This window comes from Populus euphratica, unplaced genomic scaffold (assembly GCF_000495115.2).
Source record: "Populus euphratica unplaced genomic scaffold, PopEup_1.0 scaffold188.1, whole genome shotgun sequence".
In the NCBI taxonomy this organism is placed as follows: domain Eukaryota; kingdom Viridiplantae; phylum Streptophyta; class Magnoliopsida; order Malpighiales; family Salicaceae; genus Populus; species Populus euphratica.
The window spans coordinates 533,690-557,247 of record NW_011499966.1 but is presented as its reverse complement, the minus strand read 5'-3'; positions in this window follow the sequence as shown (position 1 = coordinate 557,247).

Below are 23,558 nucleotides of genomic sequence, written 5' to 3'. Positions count from 1 at the left end.
AAAATGGCCTTTTTAGATCTTGGGCTCCATATGAAAGTTTTAGGCATATGTCTTAGTTTTCCATCCATATAAAGTGTACCTAAATCTGAGATTTACAGCTCCAGATATGATTGAATTACTGAATAGTGTTCCGGTTTGGATTGCACTGACATCTCTTTTCTAAGTTTGGCCATTTCTTTGTCCTTTCAATTTCAGTTCTTAAATTCATCAATCAATCCTTTCATTTATATGATAGGCCTGTATTTAAAATAAACATTTACCATGAATTAAAGGTATCTTATATTATTAGATACGTTATTATAAAACATGTTTTAGTTAAGGAGTTATTGATATTTCGAGTGCAAAATGATGAAATAAAACCTTGATAAAAATGCACTTTTAAGTACCAATCAATTAACAACAACATATAGATGCCACTTATATATTTTAGTTGTAAGGTCGAGGTATCATAAAATATTTTGTTATCTTTATCATCCCTTATAAAAAAATCTATATCAGTATACATCAAAGACTTGCTTACATATGAATAGTATGTTTATGTAAGATATATAGTCAGAACCATAATTTGTTTGACATATGATTAACTTCTATAATGCATAAATATATCTAGCATTTTGTATCTTGTATAGTTTATAAGAGTTATAGATAGGTTACACTTAAATTATAGAAAAAAAATGAATACTAAAAAACATTATAGCCACTAAATTATAAAGCTATGAACTCTTTAAAAATTCTAACCAAAATGATTTTTTTATAATTAAATTTTACATTGTGCAAAGCATAATTCTATAACTACACACACACACACACATAAACAATCAAAGCATATATACTTTTCATAGGATGGTGTGAGAATTAAATCTTGGCTTGCATTATTTGGTGTTAGGAAACAAATATGCATTATTTGGTAGTAAACAAACATATATACGCTTTGAGAACAACACCAATTTTAATAAGAGAGTACTTAAAATTTGGGCTATTTTCCATGTCCTTCACTAGCCTCATCAAAAGTAATGATAAGAAAATGTTAGTTTTAAGAAAATAAGAGGCATGTCTATAACTCTTATGGTTTCTCAACTTTCTTATAGTAGTGACATTTTATGTCATAAAGTAGAGTTTAAAGATATAGGACCTTGAATACTTTAGATTTGAAGACTATAATGATTTGAGACCTTTTATTTAGTAAGTATAATAATTAACTTATCATCACTTTTGAATAATTTGTCTTTTATTTTATTCTAAATTCATATATTGAATAATTTCTCTTAAGATCATCAATTTTTATTTTCTTAAAACTCACAGTTAATCGAATCTCAAATCTTTCAATTACAAGATTAACAATTTTTCACTTGGTTCAAAACATATGTAAGGATTATTCAATTATTTTTATCTTTCAAAATTCTTAATTTCATTACACATTTCTCATTAACTATTAATGGTTGTAATTCTTGTACCATGTTTATCAATTGAGAGGAAATGAGAGTGTTGTTTTGAATTTACTATGTCTAGATCCTAAAAGAAAGATGGAGTGCTATAATGGGTTTTTCATCAATAAACATGTTTTCATATTGAAGAGTATGGTCAAGGTTCTAAGCATGTAACAGTGGAGTTTGTGTTAAGGGATCAACTTCTAATGAGTTCAAAGTTGACTATTAAAGGAAGTTAGAAAAGGTCATTGAATTGCAATATCATAGTGAATATAATATAGTTTTTTTATTCAAATGCTATTAGCGAGCATAATATTGCAATATCATCGAGTTGCTCTATTTATTAACTTAAAAGAAAATTCTAATTTTCAAGTCACTGGGAATACGTTTATTGATGTTGAGGAGTTAAATTATATTTTAAGAACCAACGGATATATTGAAGTCGATGAAGATAATGACAGTGACGAAATCAATGTAAAAGATTGCAATGGTGATGATGAAAAAAAGAAAAAGAAGAAAATTATGAGTAATCTACACAACATGAATGTGTAATAAAATTAACTATAATGTAATATTTTTGGTCGAAATTAACCTTAATATAATGAAAATTATGTGAATTTATTATTACATGACAAATAAACATTTATTTTTTGTGATATTATTATTATACACAGAACTGATGTTATTATGCTGTGATTATAAGTATTTGCAGGATGGATGGATAAAGAATACAAATATAATCTAGACACAGAAACTATTTTATATCGATGAAATCTTTGACAACTAATATCCGTCAATATTTTCCAGAGTAGTTTGGAACTATTCATTATGTTTATTACAAATGGAATCACCAATAGCTAATATCCTTTGGTATTTTTCCGAGAGGTTTGGAATTGTTTATTACAAGTGGAATCACTAATGACTAATATCTATCGGTAATTTCTCGAGAGGTTTGGAACTGTTTATTTCTCAAAGGCTTTGTTTATTATGTTAATTATAAATGGAATCATAGATAGTTAATGTCTATCGACATTTTCCCAAGAGCTTTGGAAGTGTTTATTTTTCAATGACATTGTTCATTATTATTCATTATAGATGGAATCATCGACAAACTAAAAAGTCATTAGTGATATTTGCGAGAGTTTGTAAATTTTATTATTAAATTAAAATTTTCAATTAAAGATTATAAATGAAATTAATGATGGACAAGTTAAAAATATTAATATTTAATTATCCATTAGTAAATTTCTTAGTAAAAAAACCCAAAATTAAAAGACTAGAATCTTTAATTTTATAATAGGCACCCATGTTTTCTCATCGCTCTTCCTGTTTTCTACAACATTTTTCTCTCTTTTTGTCTCTTAATCTATTCTCCTTAACTTCATCTCTTCTTTCTTTTCTCCTCTACGCTTTAAAGGTAAACATCCTTCTCTTCCCTTTTTCTTTTCTTTTCTCTTCTTAGTTTATCTTTTATGTGCATTATGATGACGTGAATTTATTCTTATTTTGTTTTTCTTTTTTTATGTTTGCAAGCAATAACATAAGCTTCATTAAGTTGGATTAATAAGAAAGATTTTCATTATCTTCTTTTTTATGGGTTTTATTCTGCATTATATTTGGTTTTTATGATTTTTTGTGAATTATTTTGTTAGAATGATGTTGTTGGAATTTTTTGTTGAATTTATGAATTGATTGTGATGTTTTTGTGAATTATTATTGAATTATAAATTTCTAATTTGTTAATTATAGGGTTTATAGTATTTGTGACTGGAAATGTGAATTTATGTAGTTATGAGTTAATTGTGGTTTAGGTGACATGATTAAGGATTTAGTTGAATTTTGAGTTTATTATAATAAATAACATATAGTTGTTGAATTTAAAATTGTATATAAAGTTAGTTTGGCGAATTTAAATTAAAATTTGACATTGTTCAAGTGGTTAATGTCTTAAAGCTTAGGAATTGGATTGTTAGGTTTAAATTAATTATTTACCATTCTTAAAATTAAATAAACTTATATTGAAAAGTTAGAAGCTATATAAATTGAATAAAATCAACTATTTTATGGCAGCATATTATTAATATATATATTTGCATGTAAACAAATTTTAGGTAGTCTCTTGTATAGAGAACATGCTGCTATTTTTTTTAAAAAAATAGGAATGATTTATGGTATATTAATCCTTTAATTTGTGTAGATTCCTAGGGAGGAGTCAGTAGTGCATTGCACAAGTAGGATCACTGCTAGTTCTTCTAACAACTCTTATAATGACCATGAATCGTTAGGTGCTGACAAAGAATAGGCACTTAAGACACAAACAACCACTCTCGACACAAGTTCATCGAGTGCAATGGATCCACGCAGAGAGGGGGTCCTTTTAAAGCGGGGTCCTTTTATTAGGAAGTACCTCACCTAGTGAATGTCTGACCACTTAATGTAAGTTTGTTTTTCTTTCATGAACTAATAAGAAATAAAGAACAATTAATAATTTTTGAAAATTAATTTCAATTAACAAACAAAATTTGAAGTTTATAAATATGGAGGCTACCTGAATGATAGCATCGATGATGAAATGATTTATGGAAGTGTCATTGTTTTAATAAAGTCAAGTTTCTAAAAATCCTGAATGAAAATCTATGATTAATGCATGGTTCAAATTTAAGTTTTTATTATTATGTTAATTCAACAAGTTTATTAATATTAATGAAATAATTATTTTACAAATTTAAGTTGCAAAGAAAAGCTGGATAGAGTTGACAACGCTATTGTGAGGAGGGTTTGGAAGAATCATATTGCAATTAAGTAAGATTGAAATCAAGATGAATATTTTTTATCCAAATGTTAAAATTTTATTTTTCATTTATTAACTGATAATTGATTCGTATCATATAGGTTGCGTGATTTTTAGAACAAGACGTATAAAAAAACCAAAATATGCTAAAAAAAAGAGATGTTTCTGGTGGTTTGGAAGGATTTAGAATCTCCTTACATCTCAGAGGCTGTGTGGGTAGAATTTATTCAACAAATTGACATTCGAGCATTTTGTATAATGGTCACAATCTGGTATGGAAAACCAAAACAAGCAGATTCATGATTTCATTTCCATGCAAACCAGAGGATCCGTTCTGTTTGTTTCACATGAAAAATAGATGGTAGAATTCTCTTTTTAATTACAAATGTTTTTAATTATTTATTTTTATTTTATATGGATATTTCAACTAACAACAATTTTCTCATACAGGCTATGATTTTTGAACTCAAACTATGACTAATGGATTTCTTTGCAGAAACATGCATGTGAAATGATGAATGCTGGAAAAAGGTGTAACAACTTATGGATAATTGAACTCAGTACTTTTTGGTATGTCAGATTTTAATAATTTCTTTCTTAAGTTATTATTTTTTTGAATTTGTTGACATTTTGTTTTCAGAAAACATATAATACTCGATTGTAGGAGAGATATTGGGACGATCCTTTGACCCATCTGGAACTCAATTTGAATTTGTTATTGGAGTTAGGACCATTTGATGGATCTGATAGAAATCTGGTTTACGGTATTTCAAACACTATGTTCGAGAACTTGTGAAGGGCCCAAAGTGTTTCAATCGTTGGATGCTTGCAATTAGTTTTGAGCCCTCAAACTTTGAGGTTTGAGAGATTTTAAACCAAGTAGTTGAAGCTTAAACAACCTATCTTGTAGTTGAGACTCAATGATTTAGTGATGAGATGACCGGACTCCGCCAATTGTACATGGAGCTGAAATCATAGATGTGTGGTATATATGCTTCCCTTTATTGGCCCTACAGTTAAGATGAAGACCCACCTTCTTCTCCTCCTTTTCTAGCTTTTTTATTCTAGATGAATTGTAATTGAACTGATAAAATTTTAAATCTATAATTAATATTTAATTTAATTTATTTTAATTATTTTCTACTTTGTTTATAAAATTATTTTTATAAAATATTTTCAAAACATTGTCGATGATCTTATCGATAAATTATGTTCATTGGTACATTCTAGAGAATTGAAAAATAATCGCTGCAAATACTACTATTTAATCATTGACAATTTAATTTTGTCAATAATATTAGAAAAATCATCGATGAAATTACATATGGTTTTTTTCGGTGATATGTTATATTCATCAAGGGATATACTGATAAAATTAAACAGGTAAGTCTTTTTTGTTTGATGCATTTATTTTGTTTGCAAATCTTTTAATGAATATTTTACTGATGAAATTACAATAAAAAAATCACCAAAAAAAGTTTTTATAATAAATAGTAACCTTTTGTGAATTTATCGACAAAAAGCTTCCCGCTGAACTTATTGTGTATCTACTTTTCTTAACTCAATGACAATTATTAATATTCTTTAAATTTTAGAATAATGTGCAAAATCAATTTTCATAATTAGATGCTTGCCTTAGCACATGTATATGGTGTAAGTAATTAATTAATAACTACCCCTTTTTTTAAATTTCTTTTTTAAAGAAGCTAATTAAACAACTCAAACATTGTGCTTAATTGGTGTCGGCATATTTCACCATAAGCATGTATATTAACATTTTTCTTCTTCTTAAAAGAGACAATAAATGAACACAATAGTTGTGCCGCCACATGTTTTTGCTAAATAACACATTGAACCTCCTGTGGGCACTAATGTAATTCCCAGAATTCGCCAGGCTGCTTCAAGAGGATTATACAGGACGCATAAGCACAATTTAGTGTTCAACTTTGGGTTTAGAATTCAAGGTCAATAAAATGTGAAATGGGGGAGAACCTTCGAATCCTTATTGCTGGATATGATAAGCAATATGATTTTCGAGTACTTTCATCATAGAGACGAAGAAATTCGGAGGGGATGACTTCTTTCAATCATGTTCTCGTGCGACAATGACATCCCAAATTATTTGTTTTTTTTTTTCTAAGGTTGGTTTGGTCAGAGATGGCAAGCCGTACCGAGAGTGTTTCGTGGTTAGTAGTAATTATGCATTCGAAATTTCGAAGATCAAGGTAGGTTAACTATTGGTAGTTTACATGAAAATATTAATGTACTTTGTTTATTATCAATTATAAAAGGTACTATTATTGGACTAGTTAAGTGTTAATTAAAATTAATAACTAATTTGTTTTATGAAAATTATTTTTTATTTATTTTTCATTATAAAAGTTAATTAATATAAAATACTTTCTAGACAAAGAAAAATCTAACTTGGTTTTCAGGAAAATATTTTTCTTTTATTTTAGGTAGAAAATATTTTTTAGAATTATAAAAATTTAAAAATATTATATTATTTGCTGATTAAATTAATTTTGATTCTCAAACTTGTATTTGTTTGATATTATGTTATTTTAGGTAGAAAAATTTAGAACCTCCTATGGGCGCTAAAGTGTTAATTAAAATTAAGGACTCATTTGCTTGATAAAAAATAATTTTTTAAATTTTCTTGTGTTTGTTTGTTATTATAAAAGTTAATTAATATAAAATATTTTTCAATGAAAAAAATTTAACTTGATTTTCAGAAAAATATTTTCCTTTTATTTTAGACGGGAAACACTTTTTAGAAATTGTGAAAAATTTAGAAATATTATGTTATTTGTTGATTAAATAAAATTTAATTTTTAAATTTTTGATTGCTATATATTTTATTTTGAATTTTTTTTTTTCAATCTTCCCCCGTATAATATGATTTAATTTGATATTTATATCAATTTTAGTTCTTATTTTCATGTTTGTTATTTACTTTTCTCTTATAATTTTATTAATTGAATTTTTTTATTTATCATATTTGATTCTTATTCTTTTGATTGTTATTTATTTTATTTGAAATAATTTATGAAATTATAATTTTTTTTTAATTTCATCATCTTTCAATTTTTTTATCTGTTAGATTTGATCCTCATTGTTTTGACTATTATTTATTTTATTTGAGATAATTTATAAAATTAGATTTTTTTTTTCAATTTTATTCTCATTTAACTTTTTAATTTGTAAGATTTGTTTCTTATTATTTTAATAAAATTTTAAAAAATATTATTAATTTATTTTTCAACTCATTTTCCATGATATAATTAAATATTCAAAAGTGTTTTCTAACTTATTTTTTATGATACTATCAAACCTCGAAAAATAACTCACTTTTTAAAAATCTATTTTTCAAGAAAATTATTTTAAAAAAAATAGTTTCTAGATTTTTTATAAGTGTTTTTCAATTAAAAACATAAATTTTCTTAAAACTTTTAAAATCAACATATTAGAACTATAAATTTTTTGAAGAAATCAATTTAATATTTTTCTAAGATAAAAAACAATTTAAGAATAACATTAAAAAACAGTTTCAATCACAAAAGAAAACAAAAACTCCTAAATCTTATCTCCAAGACGAAAGAGGAATAAATTCTGCAATCTTATCTCCAAGCGATTACAAATAAGTTACGTGCATCGAGAGAAATGATTTCCTCCAAGTGTTGACTAAAAACTGAAACTAAAAAAAAAAAAAAACACCCTTCTTAACCTTTAATCAGACTCTCACTGGATTAATGCATGATATACACTGTAATTCAACTCATTATAATTAAATCATTCGGATTCTTGAAGTTCTTAGACCTTACATCACACTAAATGCAACTCGGATGAACAGACACATCTTGCACAAAAGATAAAATGCTTGCTGATCTCTAGACCAGAAGGATATCTATCTTCTCTTAGCTTCTTATCTGAAATACAGAGACTCAAGCCTGCGAGGGTGGTAATGTCAATAGCGTGTTTAGCATGTTTGCTGCCTATATATATATTCCCAGTAAATAAACAAGTATAAATGTGTTGATGGATGACTCATTCCATGGCTGCATACATTCTGCAGGCTACTAGGGTTTGTATACGTTACCCCCCCGGAGCTACAGAATTCCTGATCTTGATAAGCTGACTGGTGTGATTGGTCACATTATGCAATTGTTTAAATTAAGATTTCAGGTGTTGGTTTATTATAGCACGTACACATACCACTAGGTTGTTTCAATAATTAGAAAAGTTAGCTGGTGACTGCGTTCTGAGGTTGACGCTGCCATTTTTACGTAGAAACCGTATTTCATGATTCTTTATTTTTTTTAAAAAAATTATTTTAATATATTAACATTAAAAATTACTTTTTAAAAATAAAAAAAATATTATTTTTATATATTTTTAAACAAAAAAAAATACTTCTGCACTATTTTATGCAGCAGTGGCGGCTTCTTTCCTTCAGCCAAAATATAAACATTTGTTTAGCTGCAACTTGCGATCGCTCACAGAATGCTTACATAATAGTCAAGGTCAAAATGAGTTTCTTAACTTGCAGACTTCAATCACTTGGTGAATGATAGTCGGCACATAATCAAATAGTAGAACCAATGAATTTTCTTGCTTTGCTTGGATTCTAGTTCATGTGAGATCCTAGATGTTCTAAGCCTATTTTTATTGTAGAGAGAGAGAGAGAGAGAGAGAGAGAGTCTATACATGCATCATATCATTTTATGAGTAGAGAGCAAATATTAAAATAATTATTGAGATAGCATCAATTTAATTTATATCAAATTCCTTTTTATTTAATTATATTCTCAAACTATTTTGATTTCTCAATTAAGATTTTTATTAAAATAAATCAACAAAAAGCATTACCTCTAAAATGATACCCTTTTCTTAAAAAAATAAAAATAAAATATGGATGAAAAACCTTAAAAATTAAGCGGATAGAAGTCTTTAATTATAATTTTTAAAAGTTTGAATTAAAATGAATAATTATTTAATGAGAAAACTAAAACTACCAATAAATTGAGAGGCATTTTTGAGATTTACTCTTACAGGCTTCTATGTAAACGCGTAAGTAAAATAAAGTATTGGAAAAATACATTATAAGTACACTAACTTCTAATGTTTTCTCAATTGAGTACATAAACTTTAATTTTTCTCATTTGAGCGCATCAACTTTTTCAAAATAGCTAATCAAGTGTTTTTCATCCACCTTTTATCAATTGCTTCATTAAAGTACTTGATTGGCTGTTTTGAAAAAGTTGGTGTACTCAAATTGAAAAATTAAAGTTTATGTACGCAATTGAAACAACATCAAGTGTTGGTGTACTTATTTTTCAATTATCCCAATAAAGTATTCATATTATTGTCAGATCAACAAAACTTTATTTTTGGTCAAATTGAACCTTCTATTATAAGATCACCTATGATTGAGTGTGGTGGCAGCCATCTAATAGGCCATGCGGACGGGAGGGAGGGAGGGACTTTAGGTCAAGTTTATAGCCAAAAATAAAATAAAATGGAGAGGCTGCTTTGTCCAAAAAGTAAAACTTGAGGGACTAATAAAATGATTTTTTTATCAATCATGTGTGATTTCTTCTTCTTTTTTTTTGCCCAATGTTGCAGTTCCATTGGTTGAAGAGGACAGCGGCATGAAACCCCGACAGAGAGAGAGAGAGCGAGTTTTTTTTTTTTTTCACGAGTAAATCCTTAGCCAAAGCAAGCAATAATTAAAACACATGAAAAAGATTTATTTATTGATCTTATTCTAAAGACCACCCGCCGTGCCTTGATTTGATGGGGCTTTCATGTTTTACAAATGGGCCCTAAATAAAAAGAAATCCACCGTGCAAACATCATATGATGGTGATGGCGGCTGGCCCAGGTATATATCGTGTTAGAGCACTAACAACGTGTTTGGAATGTCACTGGTCACGTGTTATTAAAAGATATAATTTTTTTAAAAAATTAATTTTATTTTATTGTTTTGATATTCGGAAATCAAAAATATATTTAAGAAATAAAAAATATATTATTTAATATATTTTCAAATAAAAAATATTTTAAAAGATAAACTTCAGCATAACATAAAATACATTCTAAATATTTATAATTCCTGTTAGAAAGATTTATAATTTTTAGTTGTATAATTATCTTTTTAATTTTTTTTTAAAAACAACACATAGCAAAGAGATTTTAATCTCAATTAAAGTGCTAGCTATTAACTGTTTTTTTATTTTTGGGTACAATTGAATGATAAAACAAAAACTAAGACCTAGAATAAAGAATTCATTCTCATAGCATCAGCTATGAGACAATACTTGATGCCCTATGGAGGAGGCCCCTAAAGTTGATTAATAATCGTACTCTTTGCTGCGTTCTTCGCTAAGAAATCCGCGCAGGAGTTGGACTCCTTGCATGCGTGCTTGATCTCCACCTCCCGCTATCTTGTTAACATATCCTGAATATCCACAACTACAGGATTGAAGATATGCAACAAAGGGACACTCACTTTAATAAGTTTTATAGCATCAGGTGAATCATAAAGACAAGAAACATTCCTGTAACCTTTATCCCAAGCAATCCTTAAACCATGTATGATTGTCTGAAGCTCTCCCAACAGATTAGTTCCAATACCGGCAAAACCAGAAAAAACCGACCACTCACGATCCATTAATGTCCCTGATCAATCTGTCGTACCCCATATTCCTCGGATTGCCAAGGCAACTTCCATCCAAATCCAACATGACACAATCCTCATCAGGATGTTTCCCAGCAAACATTAATTACGTGCTTCTTCCTGTAGTTGTGAAACCCATGGAACTTATCAATATCTGCACTACATTGAATTATTTGCTGTGTCACCCACTGAGCCCTAACATTACTACCATAGAAAACCACCATATTCCTATGCCTCCAAATCCACCACGTCCCAACTAAAAAGAGAGAAGTTCTATCAGAATATGTAAACTTCCTGATCCATTGGTAAATTGATCTGTTCATAAAATCATCCTTGTTGGCCATGCCTAAATCTGTCTAGATATCCTAAGCCATGCTACAATCATGTAAACAATGAATGGCATCCTCATCCACAGTTAGACGAGAGGTGACGATGAAATATAGTAGAACTAGTTGGAAAAGCATCATGGAAAATTTTCCAAATGAAAAGTTTGGTTTTCTCAGGGACTCTCAGTTTCCAAATCCATGACCAACAACTGTCCACACTAACTTCTTTTTCCCGAACAAGTAGCCAATGGAAGGCAAACTTAGAGCTGTAAATTCCAGACGCAGTACCAACCAAGCGCACCAAGTCTTTGTTCGTACTTTGCTGATTAAAAAGAATGGCCATGATTTTCAGCTTAATATGCTCCAGAATAATTGAGGCTAAATAATCAAAATTCCACATACCATTGCACCATTTATTCTTCGTCACCATATCCCTATCCATTAAATTTATAATGTCCACCATAGATCTCAGCCTACCATCTTCCAGCCATTGATCGAACCAGAGAAAAAATTCCCTTTCGCAAGCCTGAAAATAAAACCATCCCTAAGTTGAAAGAATGCTTTTAAAATTGATCTTCACGTAGGAGATGCAAGCTGAGGAATTCCATCTAATTGGAACAGATTCTTCCTTGAGAGATATTTATGATTATAAATCTTGACTCAAAGCTTGTGTGGATTGTTAGACATATTTCAAACTTGTTTTCCAAGTAAAGCAATGTTTGATTGCCTAGCATCCCTCATCCCAATGCCTCCATATTTCTTAGGGTAAGCCAGCAAATCCCATTTCACCCATTGTACAAACTACCAATCTTGATTATGAAAAAAGATCAGATCACTAGACTCAAGTAATTAGCCGATTATTTATTAGAGAGCCTTGTTTCAAAGTTGATTTTTTGGGACATCTTCAGCCGTATATGCTCGTTCAAATAATCAAAGGTAAAGAAAGTTTGATTCTAATCTTCAATCTTCTCGTGGTTGCAGTATGGGAAAGATGGCCTTTCCAAATTCCAACAATTATATTTAAATTTCATATTGTAAATATAATATGATTTTTAAAACAAAATTATTGTAACTCTAATCTAGAATAAAATACCTATAAAATAAACATCATCATCTGGATAATTTTGCTATCATGAATCTTAATAAATGGAAAAGTGATACATGAAGAAGTGCTTATGATGTCAGTGTCCCATGTTTTTCACATGAATCGTTTAGTGATTCAAGCACTAGTGATAGCCCGCAAAAGCAAAACCTCATGGGTGGAGTAAACAATTGATTCCATTATTTCTCTGGCATTTTTATTGATCATGATATCATTCCCTCTCCTTTAGTTCTTCAACAAAAGTACTTTACATCGTCTTAACGTCTTGATACTTCACAATTCATTTCTTTCCTTGTTATTCTCGACGACTAAAGATACAGCATCTTGGGATTACTTGATGCCACCTATTTTATTGTCTGGATTTTACAGGGCAATATTTACAATACATTCCTCAATGTTTAAAGGTGGTTAATTAATGTCACAATTAGATGGAAGACACTTTTATGGAGTGTGTATGAGATATTTCATTAATAGGATTTACTTATTAGAAAAGATTGGTATGCTACTACCTGCATAACTCTACGTAAGTAAAATTAGAGATGAGTTTCTGCAACCAAAATTTATTGTCTAATATGTATAAGAACTAGTTAATCTGTACAATGGCGCTATCAATTACTAATGGCGATTCAAACTTAAAAAGTTATTACTTCTATGCTAATAAGTTTATTCTGTAACCTATTCCTCAATATGTCAGGTACTATTGATTCTTGTAGCTGGATAGGAGCTTTCCCTTGAAATTTCAAGATCATAATTGTTTTTCTTTTGAGTGAAGAATGCTGTCAGCCTCATCGAAAGTTCTCTACCCATTAGCATTGACAAAATGAAGATCACCTCCCCCCAATGCTTTCCTAATAAATGAAAACCTGAGACAAGTAATGCAATGGTAAACGCACCAGATGTAATTATAAACAAAATTGATAAGGGCCTTGGTCGGATTCCAGTGGCATCAGATGTTGAAGTTGAACATTTAGGAAATGACAGCGTTTCTTCCTCTAATTTTTGCAGTTTCGATTCTGTGCTAAGTATATAATTACCTTTGAAATATTCAATGCCAAAGGGAAACCCCTTGAAAACACCTACAGATAAGAGAAAAGGATCAGAACATGGAATTAAATGGAAATACTGCAGTTGAACATTGGAGGGGAAAAGAAGAATAAAGATTAATCGATAATTACAAAGCCACAAAAGCTGTATGTTGGTCCAGTCATGGTGAGGCCCTTGCAATACTTTGCAAGGAAAATTTTTACATGAGTTGTAAACAAAAAAGTTTCCCTTACAAGTCCACTTGATAGAGATTTCAAAGTCATCAATTGAAGCAATTCTTTTGATGTTCTCTGCCTTGAAACTCAAGACTTTCTCTAAATACTAGAGAGTGAAGGAATTTTCATTATAACCAATCATAGTTTTTATACTTTTGAACAAAGTGATGTCAATTACAGAAGGTGTAGATGGTGGAGCTTGCAACATTGATGTAAGGTTTGCTGTATAAGTTGAGGTAACGATAAGGATTAGGAAAAACCAAGGTATTAGCAGCAAATCGGACCATTGAGATTTGAGTGATTCTCTTATAAAAAAATTTAAATAAGCAAACAACTAACGCGTTGCCATGTGCAATTTCACATAAAACTCTGTTCGTAATTATTTTTTGGCATGTGAGTGGTTCAGCTCTTTACTATGAAAATACAAGTGTTGAGAAAGAAAACCACAAGATGGTTCCTATTTGTCTAGCAGGTGAACCCTAAACTCCTCGTTCTTTTCATGCTCAAGAACCCCAGACAACAAAACAAATATACATAGTCATAGCTGCCATTAGAATCTATAATTTTTTTGTGAAGGGCCTCAAGAACATAAAAGATTGGTATGATTTGTCTGATTTCGTCGCCACAACCATCACAGGTGCTGTTATTATAATATTTCCAACCGCTGCATCATATATCTTTAATCACAAAGAAATAAGCCATTATCAGTGTCATCAATCTTTAATATTACTTTATATTCCTAAACATAAGTTAGAGTGAAATGAGTAAAGATTTATAAACTTCGAGTTATAAATAACACCACATTTCATTTCAAGAAGTCACGAACTCTAAAAAATAATTCAAAGAAAAAGGGGGCAACTGCATTAAAACAACAGAAGTTAAAAACTGACCTTTTCAAAAATAGCTATTACCATATCATCATAAAAACCATGAAATGGAACCGTATCATAAATTTGTTGGTGGAATAAACCATTAGTGATGGCTTTGAAACACTCAAAAGAAATAAGAAACTTACAAATAAACAAAAGCTCTTAATACACGCACTCTCTTTCTCTCTAATATTTCTTTCTTATCTTTCTCATATATATTAATATAAACTTAGTTGTTCATTTATACACAAATTAAAAATAAAAATAAAAAAAATCAAACTTCAAATATGAAAGCGACTAGTAGATTGAGAAGTCGGCTAATGGTTTGTAAAAGCAGCTAGTGGTGGCTACAAGCAGTAGGTGTAAGTTGTGGTTGCCATCTTTAACTTTCTTGAATTGAGTTTAATGCAACAAAATCAATGGGTATTGCAAACACTTTACCACAGCTTCAAAGACATTGATTGAAAATCTAGTTATCAATGTCACATTTTGATTTTCATCATTAATTCTCTCATCAGCAACAGAAACAATCTTCTTCGTCATGAATCCTAACAGCTTCAACCTATACGTGACCAATAACTTCTTAACATCCTTATAACTCCATCTTCTCATCGATAACAGAAACAATCCTCTCACTAGCAATATAAACAATCTTGTCGATGCTAACCTTTTCTTCTAGCAGCACTAGCCTCTTTAAACCAGCACTAATAACCGTTAATTTCACCACTAACAGCTCCACTGTGAGCCGCCAGTGAGATCGCTAGCTAGCACACCCCATCAAGCCCAGGTAAGCTTTTTCCTCCCTTTCCTTATGCAATTTTTTTACTTTCATGTTACAAATGAATTAATTCATATTATGTAGAAAAAACCAAGACAAGCTAAATTGTTTAAGTCTAGTCTAATAATAAAATAAAATAAAATAAAGAATGATTGCGCTGATAGTTGGCTCAACATAATCTAATCGAGCCGAGCTTGGACTTTGAGCTTGAGTAGCCCAATTTAAAAAAAATAAGGAAAATTTTAAAATCTTTCAAAGATCACTTTAAAATTATTCATGGGTCCATTACGTATTTTTCCAATAATTTTGTCTAATATCAAACCATAAACATGGATCCGTATAAAAAATATATGATTTTCCTCTAATAAATAAATAAATAAACTTCATTTTAAAAAATATGTTGTTTTTGTGCATACGACCAAATCATAAAGGTTTTTCATGTATATTTTCTTAAAAAAAAAAAGAAGATAAAATCATATTTTTATCATGTTTTAAGAAATTCAAAAATGAATATCTTAATTGATTTATGATTATCCATTAGGGTTTGACTAAAATATCAAAAATCTCATAATAATTAGTTTGTTATTTGGAATTAATTATATTTAAGAAATAAATTTGATGCTAAATCTAGACTTTATATGTGAAGAGATATCTGTCTTGAACCTTAGATAAAACCAGTGGATAGAAGTATCTTATAGAAAAACAATTTATAAGCAATGCAACTTACCTTATGTAAAGTGTACTGAGAGTGATGTGTCTTTTTACTACACAACTAGTTTCCTTACCCAAACTCTCACAGAATAAGTTTCCTAGTGATTATAATACAAGGTGACGACTCTTGAACTTCATAATCATAACTTTATGATCAAACACAAAACCCCATTTAACTTCTAAGAGTAGCTCCGCTATACACATAATCATAACTTTATGATTAAACACAAAACCCCCTTTAACTTCCAAGAGGTAGCTCCGTTATACAACGTCGTGCACGTCATGATATGTCTGCACTGATTGGTGACTCCCCCCAACCAACTAGGGTATATATAAGATGTGCATAAAGACAAACGCTATGCTATTAGCATATGTATTCTAAATGACATACCATAGATTCATCAAACAAACATAATCATATATCAAGGCTCAACTTATACAATCAATTCAATGAGGATCTATCAATTCAAAAATCAATTCATCAGTACATATTGGCTCATATCAAGAATCTAGTCTTAAAAATTAATCATGTTTTGTCATAAATAAGAAATAATAAGCAATTTATGAATTAACAAGATATATGATCAATTTCATACTAACAATTCACTTATCTGACTCAAAAGCATAACAAGCACAGAAACAAACATGTAAGGAAATTCTATTGATGCCCAACAAGTAGAGTGTCAAAAATATCTGAATACAAAAGAAAACATACTAAAAAAAATTCAAAAATAATATGCAATCTATTTATTACACTTAACTAAGGGTCTAACCCATAACCCTATACATTTAGGAATAAAATGAAATTATAAACTGGACTTGGTCCACCTAATCAATCATAAACATAACCTAAATTGATTGAAACTAAAAGGATTATCTAACCTTATTATTAGATCAATTGATCTACCTGTTCAACCCAACTGGTCGGCCAAAACCATTGAGGACAAACCAGTCGGCCAAAATATATCAATTGGTTAACTATAATACAACACACCAACCGACTGACTAAAATCTAACAGCTTAAACAGTAGACCGGTTCAGGCAAATCAATTGAAATCTAACAGCTTAAACAATAAACCAGTTCAGGCAAATCGGTTTACTAGTTCATTAGAATTCCAGATTTCCAATCACTAGTCTTGACAATGGCATATCTTAATTTCAATAAAAATCTTTAAAAAAAAACCCATTATCATACATTAAACTTATATCAAATAACCTATAACACTTTAATCAATCCATCACATTATAATCAATCCATCAACTTACATCCACTTCATCAATTAATCTCTAACATACAATTTCAAAATCTAAACTTTAACAAAACCTAAAATTTTAACTAATAATATAAATTATACACATTAAATCATAAATATTACCTCAATAAATTAGATTCCAAATCCTTCTTCCTTTTTTCCTTTTCTTCTTTTGCCTTTCTTTCTCTAGTCTTAGTTCTCTCTCTAAATTTTCAGATTTTTCTTCTTTTTTATTTTATTTATATATTTTTCAAACTTTTTATTTATACTTATCAAGATTTTATTCAATTACCATAATGCCCCTTATTCATTTACCCCTAGTTTTAAGCCTCTAAGAGCATTATTGTTTTTTCCTAGTAATTCTTTCCTTTTATTTTTCAAAACATCATACCTTCATATAAACATCACAAAACTTTACATCTATATCTTCCTCTTCTTCAGCATCATTTTCATCAACCTTATTGAGTTTTGATGGTTGATTCCAATCCATAAAGAAATTAGAATTATCAAAAATTTTAATTTTAACATCTTTTTTATTCTAATCAAAAATTTGTTTCTCTGATTATATCTCTTATATAGATTTTCAAAATTAGTCATGGATATGTGATCACTCTTCTCGCGATCTTCTAGGCTTCTAACTAATGTCAATTGATAAGTAAATTTTATAATTTATCTCTGCATGTCTTTAGTCACCAATTCCTATTCACCTCCTTTTAATTTTATAATTTATTTTTACATGTATTCTATCTCTAATTCCCGAACATCTTTTTATCAAAGGGAACCTCTTCATCCCTTTTTACATGAGTATGTCTTTTTTTGTTATTTTTTCCAGCCATGATTATTTTAACACACAACAAGCAAATAATCACTAGGATCGTTGGGCTTTGATACCAATTAACATAAACAAAAACACAAATAAGAAGACAAGTTAGAAAGATAAAATTAAAGCTTAATAGGGTTATCACATATAACTCTAATTCATAATTTTATTTCTGAGAATAAAAATTTGATGTATTTTGCTGAAATACAAGCTAAATAATACTATTTATGCTAGTATTAAATCTACCTTAAAGAGTAAAAGAATCCTAATCAATAACTACTGAGTTAGTTTAGGGATTCCTAAGGGATTCATAAACTATAAAGTAAAAAATAAAATTATCATTATTAAAATTTGATTTCTTAAACTAAATAAAAAAATTAAAAACATTATAAAGTAAAATATTTTCTCGGATTAATAGAAAATAATTAACAAAAAAACAAAAGGAGAAAGAGATTTTAATGCACCATCCTTACAAAATCTATCCATTTCAATACTTTTTATACTTCAACATTTGGTTTGTTGGAGATTAGACTTCAAAATTTATTGTGATTTGTGTTAAACATGATTAACTTGGTCTCATAACTTTTATCACGGATTTAACAAGTTGACTCAAGTTTTTTATCTCTTTTTAATTGTCTATTTTTTAAAAAAAAAATCATGTTTAACATGAGGTTGATTAGGAATTAGGTTTCATGTTTTATTTTGATTTGTTTTCCCTGTGGTTATCTCAATCTCATGACTCAGGTCACGGAATTGACGATGAACTCAAGTTTTTTTAAAAAAACTTATTTGGCATTTTTTTCAATGTCATCCTTCAATATTGGATAGATTAAGAACTAGACTTCATAATTTATTTTTATTTGCTTTTTATGAGGTTATCCTAGTCTTAAGATTCGGGTCATATGTTTTGTGGTTTAACTTGGGTAGATTTATGTTATTTTATTATCTTATTTTTAAATTAATTTTTTTTTAATTTCATCATTCAATAATGAATTTACACACACACACACACTAAGCTGGGAGCAAATGCCATAAATCATGTCATGATTTATATCTTAAATTAAGCCTTTATCATGTGCTAAGTGGGTGATTATTTATTCCCATTAGTATATGGTGGAGGTGGGGCATTATTTGTCTTCATTTTACTAACAATATCCCACTTGAAGATAAACAATAAAATTAGCTTTTATCCCTAAAGACCAATTAAAGTTTTACACAACTTTAGCTTATCAAGTGTAACTCCTTTGGTTAATGTGTTAGCTGAATTCTAGCTTTTACAACCATTTTCTAGCATTAGTTGCTCATCATCTAATAATTATCGAATGAAGTGATATTTGATCTGAATGTGCTTGGTCCTAGAGTGAAATGCTGGATTCTTGGCAAGGAAGATTGCACTCTGATTGTCACTATACAGAGTACCCTTTTTATCCATCTTGCCTAATTCTTTTAGGAAACTCTATAACTATATTATCTCTTTTGCAAATACTGGGACTACAACATATTTAGCTTCTATTGTTGAAAAAGCAAAGATCTTTTGCAAGGTAGAACTCTAGGAAACAGCAGTGCCTCCTAGAGTATATACATATCATATGGTGCTCTTTGTGCTATCAATATTTCCTACTAGATCAGTATCTACAAAACCTTCAAGTTTCAAACCACTAGTTGTGAAGGTAAAACAAGTCTTCAAAGAACCTTATAATATCTCATGATCCATTTTACCACCTCCCAATACTGCTTTCCAGGATTGCTCATATATCAGCTTACAACTTCCACTATATGGGCAATGTCTGGTCTAGTAAAGAGATCATAACATACATTAAAGAGCTGATAGCTGAGGCATATGGAATCTTATCTATGTATCCATATTCTAGCTCAGTTTTTTGGCGACTGGTCTTTGCTGAGCTTGAAATGATTTCCCAGAGGTGTACTTACTGGTTTAGTATTATCCATATTAAACCTGTTGAGAACCTTCTTAACATACTCTATTTATGAAAGCTTTAGTATGTCTTTGTCTTTATCTCTGATGATTCTTATGCTAAGTATTTGTTTAGTAGCTCCCAAATCGTCCTGTTTTGACAACTACTGTTTCAACTTGTTAATCTCTTCAATGCTGAATCATGTAATCAATATATCATCTAAATATAATAGTAGAATGATGTAGGAGTTGTCAAAATATTTAACATAGCAAAAATGATCAGCTTGATATCTTATGTGCCCCAAACTACACATGAAGTTGTAAAACTTCTTATACCACTGTCTTGGAGCTTGCTTCAAACGTATAAGCTTTTCTTTAACTTGTAGACTTGGTTCTCCTTTCCTTATATTGCAAACCCCTCTAGTTGTTGCATATAATATCTTCCTCCAAATCACCATGAAAAAATATTGTTTTTACATCTACTTGTTCAAGATATAAATTTTCTGCAGATACTATCCCCAGAATAATTCTGATTGTAATAAGCTTCATAACTGGAAAAAATATCTCAGAGCAGTCAATCCCTTTATTTTGTTGAAACCTTTTTACAACAAGTCTTGCCTTGAACTGTTTGCTTCCATCATTCTCAGTTTTTACTCTGTAAACCCACTTATTTTGCAAAGCTTTCTTTCCTTCAGGTAGTGTGCTTAGCTCCCAAGTCTTGTTCTTCAACAAAGAATCCATCTCATCCTTTATGGCTAACTTTTACCTGCTTGAGTTTTTATTTTATAATAATTATTTATAAGTTTGGGATTCATCATCATCTGTTAATAAAATATAATTCAGTAAAACTGTGAACCGTTATGAGGGCTTTACAGTCCTTAAAGACTTGCGAACATAAATAATAGTTCACTTGGCTCCGCATCTTTCTATGTAGTAGTAGGTACAGATGTGCTTAAATTTTCTTGTAAATACTCTTGATTTTTGTTATGCTCGGTAACATGAGGAAGCCCTTGTAATCTTATGAATTCAGATTTTTATAGACTTGTATCTGAATCAGCCATATCTATTTTTACACTTGATTTGTCTTTATACAAAACTTTCTCATAAAGATCACGTTCTTGCTTCTGATAATCTTTCTACTCTGATCATCCAAAACTGAAATCCAAATTCTTCATCTTCATAGCCAATGAAAAAACATTTCTTGGATTTGACATCTAGCTTGTTGTGAGCATCAGAATCTATATAAACACAAAAAATACACCCAAAGATCTTTAAATGAGAGATTTTTATTTCTTTTCCTTTTTATACTTCCTCAGGCAATCCAAATTCCAAAGAAATTGATAGTCCATGATTGATCAAGTAAACTGTAATATGAACTATGTCAGCCTAAAATGTTTGAGGTAACCCTAAATGCAACCTTATGCTTCTAGCTTGTTCATTGATGGTCATGTTCATCCGTTCAGCAATGTCATTCTGTTGTGGTGTGCCTGGAATGGTCCTTTCCATTCTGATACCATTGACAACGCAATACTCTTTAAAACCTCTATTGATTAGTACTTAAAAGTGTATTTTTATCAAGGTTTTATATCATCATTTTGCACTTGAAGTATCAATAACTCCTTAACTAAAACATGTTTTATAAGAATGTATCTAATAATATAAGATAACTATAATTTATGGTAAATGTCTATTTTTAATGCAGGCCTATCACATAAATGAAAGGATTGATTGATGACTTGAAGAACTTAAATTGCAAGGATAAAGAGATGGCCAAACTATTTAGGCATCTTGGTTTCTAGATTAAGATCATGCTCTTCCTTTCTCTCTTTGTATTTTTTATGCTTTGTTTTCATTAATATTAAGTTTATGCCTTTCATTTCCTTTCCTTTACTTAGTTAACTTTTATGTTCTTATTTTGTTTATCTATTTTGCTTTCTTTCATTATGTCTAGCTAAGTTAGTTATGTCAAGGTGAAAAGGTTACACTAATGGTGTAAGAATAAGTATAGTGTAAACTTAATATGGACTTTAATGTTTGATACTAACATGTTTTATATTTGTTATCTTGTTCACTCTTTAATACTTTGCTTGTTAAATGATTAATCTTGATTTATGTTGTATAACATTTGGTACAACAAATGCTTGGCACTTTCATAGCCCATACTGTATGGTATAACCGACACCTGAGCTATGAAAGGAACTTGATTTGTTGTTAACATAAGTTATAATCATGGATGCTTGACGAGATTTACAAGTATTAGCATTAATTGAATAAGATGACTAATGTAATCATGTTAACAATATATAATCTGTTGGAACCTCCTTTGTGTGTGGTTTCTAATTGAATAATAAGAGTTTATACTATACTTGTTTGATATACCATTAGTGGAACCTCTAACCTTGACATTTGTTATTATTATTGTTTAATCCTTACGTTAATATTCCATCTCAAAGTTCTCATCTTCTTCTTCTTCTTTTTCTTTATTACTACTACTACTACTATTATTATTATTATTATTGCTACTAATATTATTGTTGTTATTGTTGTTACTGTTGTTGTTTATAATTGTTTATAATTTGTACAATTAACCTTCCTGTGGTTCGACCCCGGTCTTGCTGGGTTATTTATTACTTCGACACTCCTGCACTTGGGAGAAGACATCAATCTTTTAATCATGTCATCTATCAATGTATTCTTCTCCATTATCAGATCTCAAGCATTTCAGCTTTAAACCTGATTCAGTCTTAACCATAACCTTTTATTTTTTGAATGTTTCAAACATTTCAAACAAAGAAAGATGAAGTTTTTTTCCATATAGATAGTTTTCAATTTGCATTTTTCAATATCCAAAATTTGTTCCATCAAATTTTTCAATTCCAGCAACCTTTATTTCATCTGCTATTTTCACTAACTTTAGAGTTAGAATTTGCTAAATCTGACTCCACGGTTGTGTTTGGAATGGCTAAAAATGTTAAAAACAACTTTGAAATCACCAAAATTGGACTTTAGATGGCTCAGATATGATTAATCAAAATTTTAAAGCAATGAATGATGCAAATAAAGTCGTGTGTCAGTTGAAACAGTGTCTGTAGTGTATTGGATCAAAACTCAATATAATGACTTGACTTGATGACAGACACATAAGCAAGACAGGTCCATGACTGATAACATGACAGATCCACATGGAATTTTAACTAACGTGGATTGATAACTTGGCAGATGCCATGGCGGATGACTATGCAGAATTGCTGCTAACTGGCTGATGATGTAGCAGGTCAACCCGGTTCAATTGTAGGTATTCGAGTGAAGAAGGAGCATGCGACACTTGTGGCGAGTGTGGTGTGTTTGTGTGGGTGAGTAGCCCTGACGATGGCGCGTGCAAGCATGCAACACGTCGATTCTTTGTCGGACTTTCACCAGTGGATTTTTCTCGTTATCCCTTACAAGATGGTATGTTCAAAAACACATTTTGAGAACTTTGATTTCTGGATTTGGATTAAACAACCTCTTTTTCAAAAACAAGCTTTGATACCAGTTGTTGGAACACTCCAAAAATCAAACACACATAAATTTATGTGGTTCGGTAACTTGCCTACTTCACGGAGCTACTGGTTTGTATTAATCAATC